Source organism: Antedon bifida, chromosome 3 (assembly GCF_963402885.1).
Source record: "Antedon bifida chromosome 3, ecAntBifi1.1, whole genome shotgun sequence".
Taxonomy (NCBI): Eukaryota; Metazoa; Echinodermata; class Crinoidea; order Comatulida; family Antedonidae; genus Antedon; species Antedon bifida.
The window spans coordinates 12,792,656-12,805,034 of record NC_136228.1 but is presented as its reverse complement, the minus strand read 5'-3'; the positions used below and the strand labels follow the sequence as shown (position 1 = coordinate 12,805,034).

Here is a 12,379-nt window from a genome sequence, read left to right as displayed (position 1 = left end):
TGAATCCTGTTAAGTCAATTGTTGACATATTTTAACATTGTACAGTATATACACTTACTACATACATTTTAATACTGATAAAAAGCAGTTAAACTGTATGTCATATTTTATAAATATGTTCTTTTATATACATAATAATATATAATAATTTGAACTAATTGTAAAATTATAAATGATGATTATTATAATAACTAGAGGGTGAGCTCGCTTCCCCTCTAGGAAGTGTAGACGATGGTTCTCGGAATGATAAAAATGTTCTCCTTGTTGTACGTTTTCTGTCGGTTACCATTATTGAAACTGATTGACATTCGTAAAACTAAACTATACTCTGTTTCACAGTGTTTTAGATGATTAATAACATTTTCAAGTATAGTGTTTATTGTTTGGTAGGGCCCTTTGGGGAGGCGGAGTTCATTTGAGGGAGGTGCTTATTCGAGGGATATATGTTAATTTTTTAGTTTAATAATATGGTAACATTTATAATCAAATTAAATCCTCTATCTAATAGATATGAAAAGTGGTAAAAAAGAATAACAAATGCTTGGTAAATTGTAGATAACAGTGCGATGAATTCTACTACAAATAGTATAATTGTGTTATTATAAATGTGGATGGACGTTTATTAGATAGTTGGGTTGGGGGGGGGGGGGGGTTATTATTCAATTGGATGTTTTATTGGAGAGGCGTTTATTCAAATAAATACCATCCTAATAATTATTAATACATTATTTAATTTAAACATCTTTTGAAACTAACTGCCGTGACAGAGTGGGCCCAAGAAAGAAGACATTACGGCTTGCAACATGGGCAGACATCTTGGTCCTAACGGGACACAGATAGCATACAGTTATTCCTGCCAGCTTACTCAATAAAACTCAGCTATCGGGATTTCACTCGATTTTAAACAAAATGTCTTATCATCAAATATCCCTATGTAATTTTATGATACTATTTCCCATAATATATTCCGATTTTTATGGCATATATTTAATTTGATCTTTATTAATTTGCAGTATAATTTTTATTTTTTAACTACTGTACCTTCACACACGCGCGGTCCGTTCCTAAAATAAACAAAAAACTGAAATGGCTATGACTAATGGTGCAAGGTGAACCCGGAAATTAGTTTGACCGCGAAGAATTGAAATTGAGTTGAAAATCTACTGTTGAAATCATAAATTTTGTTAAAAAACTCTTTATAATATCTTCCTAAGATAGAAATATGGAATAATAGCGTCGAACTGAACACTAATGTTATAAAATCTACGTTTCGCGGTACATCTAAGATAGATAAGGTGGAGATTTGTACCGAAGTTTTTTCATTGTGCTCGCCTATGTCAGAATTAACCATAATTTATATATAGATGATATAAAATATTAGGCTAATTGTGAAAATGCATGTTGATTGTAAATTTATTTTTAACATAATGGTTTGAGAACACATTTATGGAATAGTTTTAGATGTTGCCCGGAATAAGGTTTCGATCCCACTTGGACGCAGCGCAAGCGAGTTGACCAATCACAAGTGACAGTTTGGATGATCCATCGCTTTGTACTGATTGGTCAAATATATAGCGTATGTTATTTTAATTTGCATTTATACATGTGGAATGCTTTTATCGTTTCTTCCTTATTTCTCTCTGCCCTGATATGTACAGCATTACTGTAGTATGCTAACCTATTATCCGCTAAGTGAGTTACAATAATAGTGTATAGTTCTTGTATTTACAGTATTACTTGATACTATTGTATGATAATGTGAAAAGATGTTTATCCATCTTAATAACAAGACAGGGTTAATTTACTGTAGACAGCATTATACTGTATTTATATGTAAAATTAAACTAATATGATATTTTATATTGATAAATAAATTCGAATTATAATTAATATGTATCATAAAAATGTTGAAACATAATGCAATGTTGCATAGTAACACCGTCTGTGTTACGTAATTATTTTGCCAATTAGCCGTTTGTGAAGGCTGCATTCACACTGATTCCGATCCGGTAGCCGGATAAACAATTTTGAAAAAAGTTCACACGAACTCATTACTGATTAATTTCGTACTCGTGTGATTGAACAATACAGCCCGGAGTTTTCTTCGAATCAGGGCTCAGTGTGTGGAGCTACTTTCTCGCAATTGGACCAGGGAGTTGTCTAATGAACAACTCTCTAATAGCTGATTAATTGAACGCAACGACTTTGTTAAAGCTCTGTCTACACTATCAAACTTTATGTCACAAAAAATGTGATGTGCTCATATTTTATGTTGTGTGGTTTACAATAGAGACGTAACGCAAGCGAGTTGACCAATGAAAAGCGGCAATTCGAATAATCCGTCTCTTGTTATTGGTCAAATCACTTAGTTGCGTCGCCATAGTGGAAACCAAGCCTAGTAAGAACCAACATATCTTTTTGTTACAGTACTTCAATAGTAAGAATACCAATAAAATTAGTTATTTTTTTAAATATTGTATTGTACGTACGTACAGTATGCCCTTATAAAACTGTAAACCCTTTGTATAGTAAGTATCCAAATATTGTACAGTATTACAGTAGATCAAATGTTTTTACAAGATTTTATACTCGGGATTCATAATATCGTATATTAGTTTATTTACCTCGCATTTTGTACAAATATATAGAGATATGTAATTAAGTTGTATGTGGTCATTTCGGCTTCATAAATCGGTGCAAAATAATCGTAAAGAAATAATTAAATAAACATGGTTAAACTTTTAGTGTATACAGTAGATTCGGGTAGAATTCTGAATTTGTTACATCATAAATCATGTAAAATATTTTGTCAATACAAGAAATAATAAACAAGTAAATTATCTCTGACGATGTGTAGTTATTTTGGAATATTTGCTATATTCGATTATTGTTAATGGCACTTCGGGTGACCGAGTAAAGTGTACCTATGATGCCCTTGGGTAAAAGTGTATTATCTATTGAGGGTTCATTATGATGGCACATTAATCATATCGATTCGATAACGCTTTATACATCTCTTTTCGACCAAGATTGAAATTGCCTTTTTTTTTTGGCGATATTTTTATTTCGTAATTGTTGTAATTGCCACAAAACCAGTAGACCTACGAGAATATAAAAGAATCTTAAACTGGACGTTACGTTTTGATGACAACCTATATAAAGATTGGTTCCCACTAGGACGTAACGCAAGGACGTGGACGCAATGCAAGCGAGTTGACCAATCACACGCGACTGTTCGAATAATCCATCGCTTGAGATTGGCCAAATCACTTTACGTTACGTTACGTCCTTGCGTCGCGTCCTAGTGGGAACCAAGCTTAACGTAGAGATTTTCGAGATGGAGGGCGCTGCGTTCTGTGGTCATGCTGTTTTGCGTAACAATAAATACAGGTGGTCATGTGGGTGAGTTTGTGACGAAATTTATGTTCATTTGGCATGTTTTATAGCTATTTTAAATGTTAAGTTTGACTTGTTTAATCACAAAATTGTTATTATTGTGATATTGCTCCAAATTGCGAATTTAGAAACTCAGAGGGTGGGGAGCATTAGGCTAGACATTACCGGGATGGGGCAATAATAGGCTTCCAACACGTGACCTCAGGACGTTCACTTGTCAAATTCGTCACAGGTCCTACAGCATTCCTTTCTCACTATTTGCGAATCTACAGCTCACTATGTTGGTCGGTCGGTCGGTCGGTAAACACTAATTCAAATTTGAGCACGCGACTGCAGCCATGTATATGGCCTTGCTTTTAATCATAAGAAATGTCAATTTGTAAATATTTATTAATTTTTGTTGATCTTTAAAAATACTTTCCTGGTTTAATTAATGTTCGGATTACGATAACCATTTATTTCTTCTTTGTTTCAATGCGTAAAAACACACCAAACGATGTTATTAGTTTTCAAATATTCCGTGCTTTTTCCATTTTCTATTCCAAACAAAAGTGTTTATAAAGTAAAAGGTGATATGATATGGCAATGAATCGCATATTCAATATCAACATGATTTTAAAGGAAAAACATAATATTTTTAACTTTCATTCAAGGACAAGTGAGTGTATGCATTAGAGACATGACTATTGATTAAAGTATTCATCTTGATTGGTTCTGATTGAGTGAATTTTAGAAAGACGTCACGTACTATGTGAGATGAGTATTGTTAGCATGCCTTTCCCCTCTCTAATCGATCTGTCACCGACGCAATCGGCCGGAGCGCTCCTCGATTCGTTTGCGACGACGGTTTAACGCGGTATAATGTACGTACAATCGTTTGTATAGCTTGGTTCCCACTAGAGACGCAACACCAGGACGTAACGCAACGTAAGTGAGTTGACCAATAACAAGCGATGGATTATTCGAACTGTCGCTTGTCATTGGTCAACACGCTTGCGTTGCGTTTACGTCCTTGCATTGCGTCCTAGTGGTAACCAAGCTTTACGCGCGCTGCGTGACCCGCGTAAAGCTCTGTCTACACTGTACTATCAAACTAGTTTTACAACAAAATTTGATGTGGCAAAATATGATATTGATATGCTCAAATATGGTAGTGATATGATGTCATCGTGTCCATATATGAGCATATCACATTTTTTTGTCACATACAATTTGATAGTGTAGACAGAGCTTTAGAAAAGTCTTTATATTTTACATGTATAATGATATAGTAATCATTTATACCGAACTTTTATACCGAACTGCCAATTTACATTTATCAATTAATGTCATCACATGATTCTAATTCTATAAAACGTCTCGTCGTACATTACCCTCTCGTGTTGTTTTCAACATCAACATAGTTTAATATCATTGAGAAAACAAAATGATAATAGTGATTGTTATTCAATTTGGTTATACACTCTGTCTTGGGTGTATAGTATAGTTCAAAGCGTTCCTTAGCGCATATGGACTTACTTCTAAGCCTTTTGTATGTTATAGAATTTCCATTTGTCATAGGTAACGAATTAAAATTGATTGATAAGAAAGAGTTGGCATAATATTCGTGCAGTCACCTTTGTATCACGATGCGACTTGCCTTTAAGGATAGTTAATTCTACCCACTTTACTGTCTACTAGAAAAACATTTGCAAATCAAAATTAATGTCTAACGCCAACTTATCGTTGTCTGAGAGACAAGCACGATGTGTTATGATGGGGGTATATTTCTACTGAATTAAAACGGATATCAACATGTTTGTTCGAATGATCCCCAGGGAAATATATGAATAGAAAAATAAAGTTTACTAAATACATGCAATGATTTAATACTAATAAAACACAATATTAAACTGGTAAATCTTGTGTCGAGTAGTGTCTACTATCTGTCAATAAAGAGTGTGCATTTCTACATCAAGAACCGTACACCTAAACTAAACAACATAAAATCGATTTTTTTTTAATTATTTTACTCCAAAATATTTCTATATACTGTATAGGCGTGCTTGCGTTATAGAACCACGATGTATCAATTTATTGAAGAATCGAACTTTGCCATTTTTCGACAAAAGCTCAATTAAAAAAAATTCAAAATCACCAAAAATAAGAACGTTTTATGCAAATTGTAGTATCAGCCAATCATTATACATTAATATACACATTATGAGTGCTTTAGTACGAAAATCGTATCAAAATAATAATTAAGACTAAAAATGCTAGATTAGATGCTAACCTTGATTCTATGGCTAGCAACGGCACTAGAAGAAGTCATTGATCTCAACCGCCGTCAAGCTACCGACAAAACTACATTCCTCTTTGCAGGATGCCGATATTCTTCTTTTGACTATCGCAGTGACCGCTCTACCATGCGCAATGACGTCATATGACTAGGTGAGCGCGTATAAGTTACGTCATACGCGCCCTTTATAAACCACTGATATGTATAAGATTTAACTAATACTGCCGAGAATGTATTGTTATGTTTTCTTGTTTTTCTAATATTCTTGATCTCATGATCTCAAATGGAAACGTATATACGTTGATGTTACAGCAAAACAATTAACATCGAAATTATTTAATTTGATTTGGCGGGAAACGTACAAATACGCAACAACATGTCAATACCAATTGAGATTATTTTCTAAATCCCAAGAACTGGATTTACATCCTCATGTTACAGTGTCAATATTATCAATTAATTTACTTGGGTATTTTGAGAATAAAATAACATGATAGTCAATATAATATTCAACAAATTCATTCTGTGATTTTAATACATTATGGAATTGCCGATGCTACACCAACGGTAATCAACGTGTACGGTAATCAATGTGATTTTTATAATTAAACGTACTTGGGTAGACTGTGTGAAATAACAGTATTAATCACAACGCATAAAACTGTATTCCACCTTGACAAAATTCACAATATCATTTTTGTAATTATTTATATATACCGTACAGTTTAATTAATTAATGTTTTCTAATCTAGCCTTTCATTTAAATGCAAAATTAGTATTAGTTCAATATGTACCAATTCATCAACAGAGGCGATATATCGTTCGTGTGCGTTAAAAATCATTGATGGCTTTTGTAAGCACACGTCACTTTTTAAACTTTGTTTGACGCAACGCAAGTACGTACGCGAAAAATCGTGTTGACCAATCACAAGCTATGGTGATTCGGGTGATCCGTCGCGTTGTGATTGGTCGATTGATCGCGGTGTTTTGTTCGCACTAGGGCGCAACGCAAGTAGGCCTACGTAAGCGCAAAATCGAGGTGACCAATGACAAGCGACAGTTCGAATAATCCATCACTTGTGATTTGTCAAATTACTTGCGTTGCGCTTACGGATTAGGCGTATGGATTATTCCAACCCACATCAAAATACAATATAACACTTCCAACATATTTAATAAGTTAACTAAACTAAACAGTGGTAACATAAACAATTATACTAGCAGTTGTCGTAGACAGCTGCGTGACGATGATTGTACTGTTTTGACGATTGTTATTCTATCTTCCAGGCTATTAACACCGCATTTAACCCATCTCTTGGATGCCTGACATAAATCAAGGGACCGAGTGGGCCAGCGAACAACACCTCTGCACTTAGAGATAAATATGATAGAAGAATGATTCCGTAATGTAATTATAAGGCAGGCACCCCACACTGGCAGCTGGCAAAGGGTCGAGATTCTTTCAATATAGTAATATTAGTTCATGTTCTTAAATTAATCTATCGCATAATCTGGAAAGCTTTTCTCTTACGTCATGCATCTTTGCTTAAGGGAGTCGGACTGGATCTTGAATCGGGCCTGCTGAGACAAGGTACGGGGACAACTAATCTATATATAAATTTACGTAAGGGAAAAATTCGGTAAATCGTGCGTTATTTCTAGAATGTTTACTTGATGGTATATAAAGTTGGTTCGTACTTTCGGTACTGATTTTAACCACCTGATGTAACCCTGTTTACTAATTAAATAGAGTTCGATAATTAGTTATTGACAATTAAAACGAATGTAGGTTCAACGATTTGCCCCAACTAGAGGTGTTTTCCGATCGTGGTATACACTGTCTAATGGATGTCTCTTGAAAAATACCCGCACACAATAATACGAGGATGCTTCTCATTTTCCTATCTCCTCCTACTATAATTGTTTTTAATTTAATAATTGTTACCTACTTGTGTTAAACCATGGAGGTATACCTCCATGGTTTAACACAAGTAGGTAAATTTATGTGCCCTTAGAGAATAAACTAAAAACCTTAAGATATAGTATTGCAATAATATACAATACTGTAAATACATATTAACCACTTTTGGTCGCCATTTGAATCGCAAATTTCTTACTGTGAGTGTTAATATAAACATATATACAAATAAACTGTATTACTGTGAGTGTGGGAGGCCCTATTGTTAGATTATAAACACATGATATACAAATAAACTATATTACTGACAGTTGCTTCTCAACGTTTGTATTAATTAATAATTACAAAAAATATAAACGTCGTAGTGGTGTATCGTCTATTTCAATCGACTATGACAGTGACAGTTTTAACAAAGTATTAAATCGCAAATGTTTTACTGTATTTAGTGGTATATTGTTTATAGGCCTATAAAACATGAAACAAATATTTCGTTGCTGAGTGGATAAAGAATATATTTAAAAATTGTTCCTCTTTGTAGCTTCTGTCAACCTTAATGTTACATACAAAACACAAATTGGGTTTGTTTAAATGAGTCCAAATCAAAAATGTGGACTCATTTTATGACAACTTTCTCTCTCGGAAGTAATTAACAGGGTGCTAATTTTAGTTGACTACATAAATCATCGTGTCTATGTATTCGTTTCTGTAAACGACAATGTATCATAGTCCCGCGGTACGTACATTGAAATCACCAGTTTTTTTACGCTGAAATTACTGTGTATTCGAGAACGTCCAGCTGTGGGCACGACCTAGATGGTACGCCTACGTGATCGAAACGAGAGTACCATCTAGTAATACTAATTAATAATATAATTATAATTAGTAATCTAGTAGTAATTAGTAATCTAGTAATACTAATTTAAACTTAAAATTTATACGGTTATGTCATATAATAGGACCTATACATTTTAAGTTAGATTTATGCGTAATGTTATTAATATATTATTAATATTGCTTCACATAGATTTGATTTTAAATTGCGCTTTATATTGTTTCAACGCAAACTGAGTTACTATGTATGATTGAAAATCAATTCTTTCATATGAAATATTCGTTTTTGTTGTGAGTTTGTTGTTTTTTAATACCGCACCAAACAGTTCTAAACTGGATGCGTTGAAGTGTATGCTACTGAGAAACAATTGAGTGGCTGGTTCGTGGTTCAACAACACTCAAGAATATTGTTATGGAAGCCGTATGCATGCTGTAATACTTTCAAAGATGATAATGCCGTATTATATATCACCATATCATCTTCTTCATCGTCTCTGCAATTCATCATCGCGATTTTATGTTAATCTGCGCATGTCTCATTAGTAACAGTTATTTGGCCATTTTCCGTAAATTTCCATGTACTATGTATTTTTTCTCGAAAAAATGACCAAAATATCTATATATTTTGACATACTAGTTACTATGGCAGTATAAGATGATGATAACACAATATATGCGTATATATAACAATATTATCGCATATTTATTACACTTAAACAAATAAAAATATGGGTCGAAATATCCATTTTTTTAAATTTAATAATTATGCGATAATATTGCCATACATGCGCATATATTTTGTTATCATTATCTTATGAGCAATAGTAACTAGTTATGTCAAACAATAAAATTTGTCCATTTTTTTTCGAAAAATTGTCAAAATATTCACTTTAAAAAAAATTGTATTTTTTTGGAAAAATTGCCAAAATATTCACTTTTTTAAATTCAATAATTATGCGATAATATTGCCATATGTGTGCATATATTTTGCTATCATCATCTTATAGAGCCATAGTAACTAGTTATGTCAAAAAATAAAAAGTGTCAAAATTGGCAAATTTTTCGAAAAATTCGCTGTACTATAGAGCAGGGATTTTTGTTCGAAAAATGGCCAAAATATCAACTTTTTTAAATTCAATAATTATGCGATAATATTGCCAAATATACGCATATAATGTGTTATTATCATCCTGTAGAGTCATAGAAACTAGTTATGTCTAAAAATAAAAGGGTCGAAAATTGCCCATTTTTCGAAAATTTCCCTGTACTATAGTACAGAGATTTTTTCGAAAAATGGTCAAAATATTCACTTTTTTAAATTCAATAATTATGCGATAATATTGCAATATAAACGCATTATATTGTGTTATCATATTATAGAGCCAGAGTAACTAGTTATATCAAAAAATAAAAGAGTCGAAATTTGCTCATTTTTCGAAAATGTCCTTGTACTATTAATTACAGAGATTTTTTCGTAAAATGTCCAAAATATTCACTTTTTTTAAATTCAATAATTATGCGATAATATTGCCATATGTGCGCATATATTGTGTTATCATATTATAGAGCCATAGTAACTAGTTATATCAAAAAATAAAAGGGACGAAATTTGCTCATTTTTCGAAAATCTCGCTGTGCTATAGTACAGGGATTTTTTTCGAAAAATGGCCAAAATATTCACTTTTTTAAATTCAATAATTATGCGATAATATTGCCAAATATACGCATATAATGTGTTATTATCATCTTATAGAGCCATAGTAACTAGTTATGTCTAAAAATAAAAGGGTCGAAATTTGCCCATTTTTCGAACATTTCCCTGTGCTATAGTATAGGGATTTTTCGAAAAATGGCCAAAATATCAACTTTTTTAAATTCAATAATTATGCGACAATATTGCAATATATGCGCATATATTGTGTTATATCATCATCTTATAGAGCCATAGTAACTAGTTATGTCAAAAAATAAAAGGGTCGAAATTTGCCCATTTTTCGAAAATTGGACAAAGTATTCACTTCACTATTTAAAATATGTATTTAGGTAACATGCGCAGACAACATTATGTGATTCTTCGCATGTTACATGATAGTAACCAGTTGTGTCAATGCGCAGACCACACACTATGTGATTCTGCGCATGTTACATTATGATTACAGTATAAAACAGCGTTCCATACTTGTGATTGTCTACTGTCTTTCAAGAAACGACGCATTCAGGTTTGTTTATTTTCATCCTCTACGTCTACATCTGCCTTCATTTAGGTAAGGCTGTGTATATATTATTCTTTCACATTGATGACAGATTAAACTCATCACATTGACTGAATGCACAAGGCTTTTAACGCGATATTGTTACTATGGACAGATTTGTCTGTTTGACTGTCGGGCTGGTTGTACAATGCGTTGACAATGAACGCGTTTCAACTATTTTAATGTTCACAATCAAATAAATCCATCAATACAATTCTTACTCATCTTGCCAAATAAAAATACACAAAATAGCAATTTAAAAGGAACCTAAATATCTGTAGACATATTTGTTTCTTGTAATGATGCGAACATGACATATTTTATTGTTTGTTTGGTTTCTTTTTAGGAATAATATAAACGCAGTGAATGCTTACAAAAAACTACAAAACCTGTAACGCGTTAACCTGTAACGCGTTAAACAAATTTGTGACGAAAATGTAAGCCAAAGTTGACATAATACAGGCCTACACAGAATCATCAGAAAATCTACAAAACAAATTTTACTAAATACCGCTTCTGTGACAATGGTGTGTGCAAGTAGCAACCAAGTTGAGAAAACGGCTCTAGATTTAAGGAAACTAAACTTAAATAAGTGACCTTTGACATACTTAAATAAATTAAGAAATATTAAACATTGAATATATTTAGCAATATTAAATAAACAATTGAAATAATATATTATTATTATTATTTACAATCAACATAATAAATTACTGTAAAACGTATTTCCAACTTAAATTATCTGATTTCATTAGGAAGCCCAAAACTAAGCGTTTATTATACAGTATGCATGTACTGTAAAACAATTTAACATTACGTCTAAATTTTAAATATCACACACACACTGCTTCTTAAATAAAATCATAATACAAATTAATTATCCATTTGATAGTGTCTAACATTTATATATTATACATATTTATTTTTTACAATTCGATCAATATTGATAGTGAAAATCATAAATGTTTGAATTAATCTTTTGGTCAATCAGTCAGTCGGTCAGGCCGTATAGTAGAGCACGTAGTTGCAGTCAGTCAATTTAAATGAAAGTACTGTACTGTAAGTCAGTGGTCAGTTGGTCTAAGTTAGTTTAAGAAATTTGTTGTCAGCCAGTTGTTGTCGGTTGTTGGGTTTGGTGGTAGTCAGTCGATGTTCGGTCATCATTATCAAGCAGTAGGGACTTTACGAAACAGGACGGTTAGGGGAGGACGACGGACATCCCGTGTTCGCTAGAGCGTAAAATCATATAAAGTCGACATAGCCGTTTTATTACGACGACGACGACGACCGGCAGTATCTCTCTCCCTCCCCTGTCTCGCGGCGCGGGGCCCTTCTGTATCGTTTGGCTCTGGTGATACAGCATTGGCATAGCTTTCCTAGCTAGGGGCCTCGCATTCAAAATGTATTGCTTTTAACACAGCCATTTTAACCCAATAAAAATGTTATTTCGTTAAACAATTAAAATAAGTTCAAATAATATTTAGAGTTTTGAAAATTCCACGTGTAAGTGTAATTTGAACTGTATATTTAAGGTTATATGTACATTATTTCTAGTCGTTCTCCGTAAACGGGAAAATGGCAACTTTATCGTACTCAAAAAGTTAAGACGACAGAATTTCATGAGCACCGTCCTGTGGCTTCCCGTCCTGTTTCGTAAAGTCCCTAATTACAAGTCGACGGTGGTTACGTTTTTTTACAGAATAT

General features: G+C 32.9%; 1 long non-coding RNA gene across 1 annotated transcript in view; it reads right to left on the bottom strand.

Moving 5' to 3' along the window:
- Nucleotides 1-7,425, bottom strand: part of LOC144838616 (uncharacterized) — a 311,214-nt gene extending 303,789 nt beyond the window's left edge. Inside the window, exon 1 of the long non-coding RNA XR_013611669.1 lies at nt 7,276-7,425. This is a non-coding gene — a long non-coding RNA (uncharacterized LOC144838616). The remainder of the gene's footprint in view (nt 1-7,275) is intronic.
- Between the last annotated feature and the right edge of the window lie 4,954 nt (nt 7,426-12,379).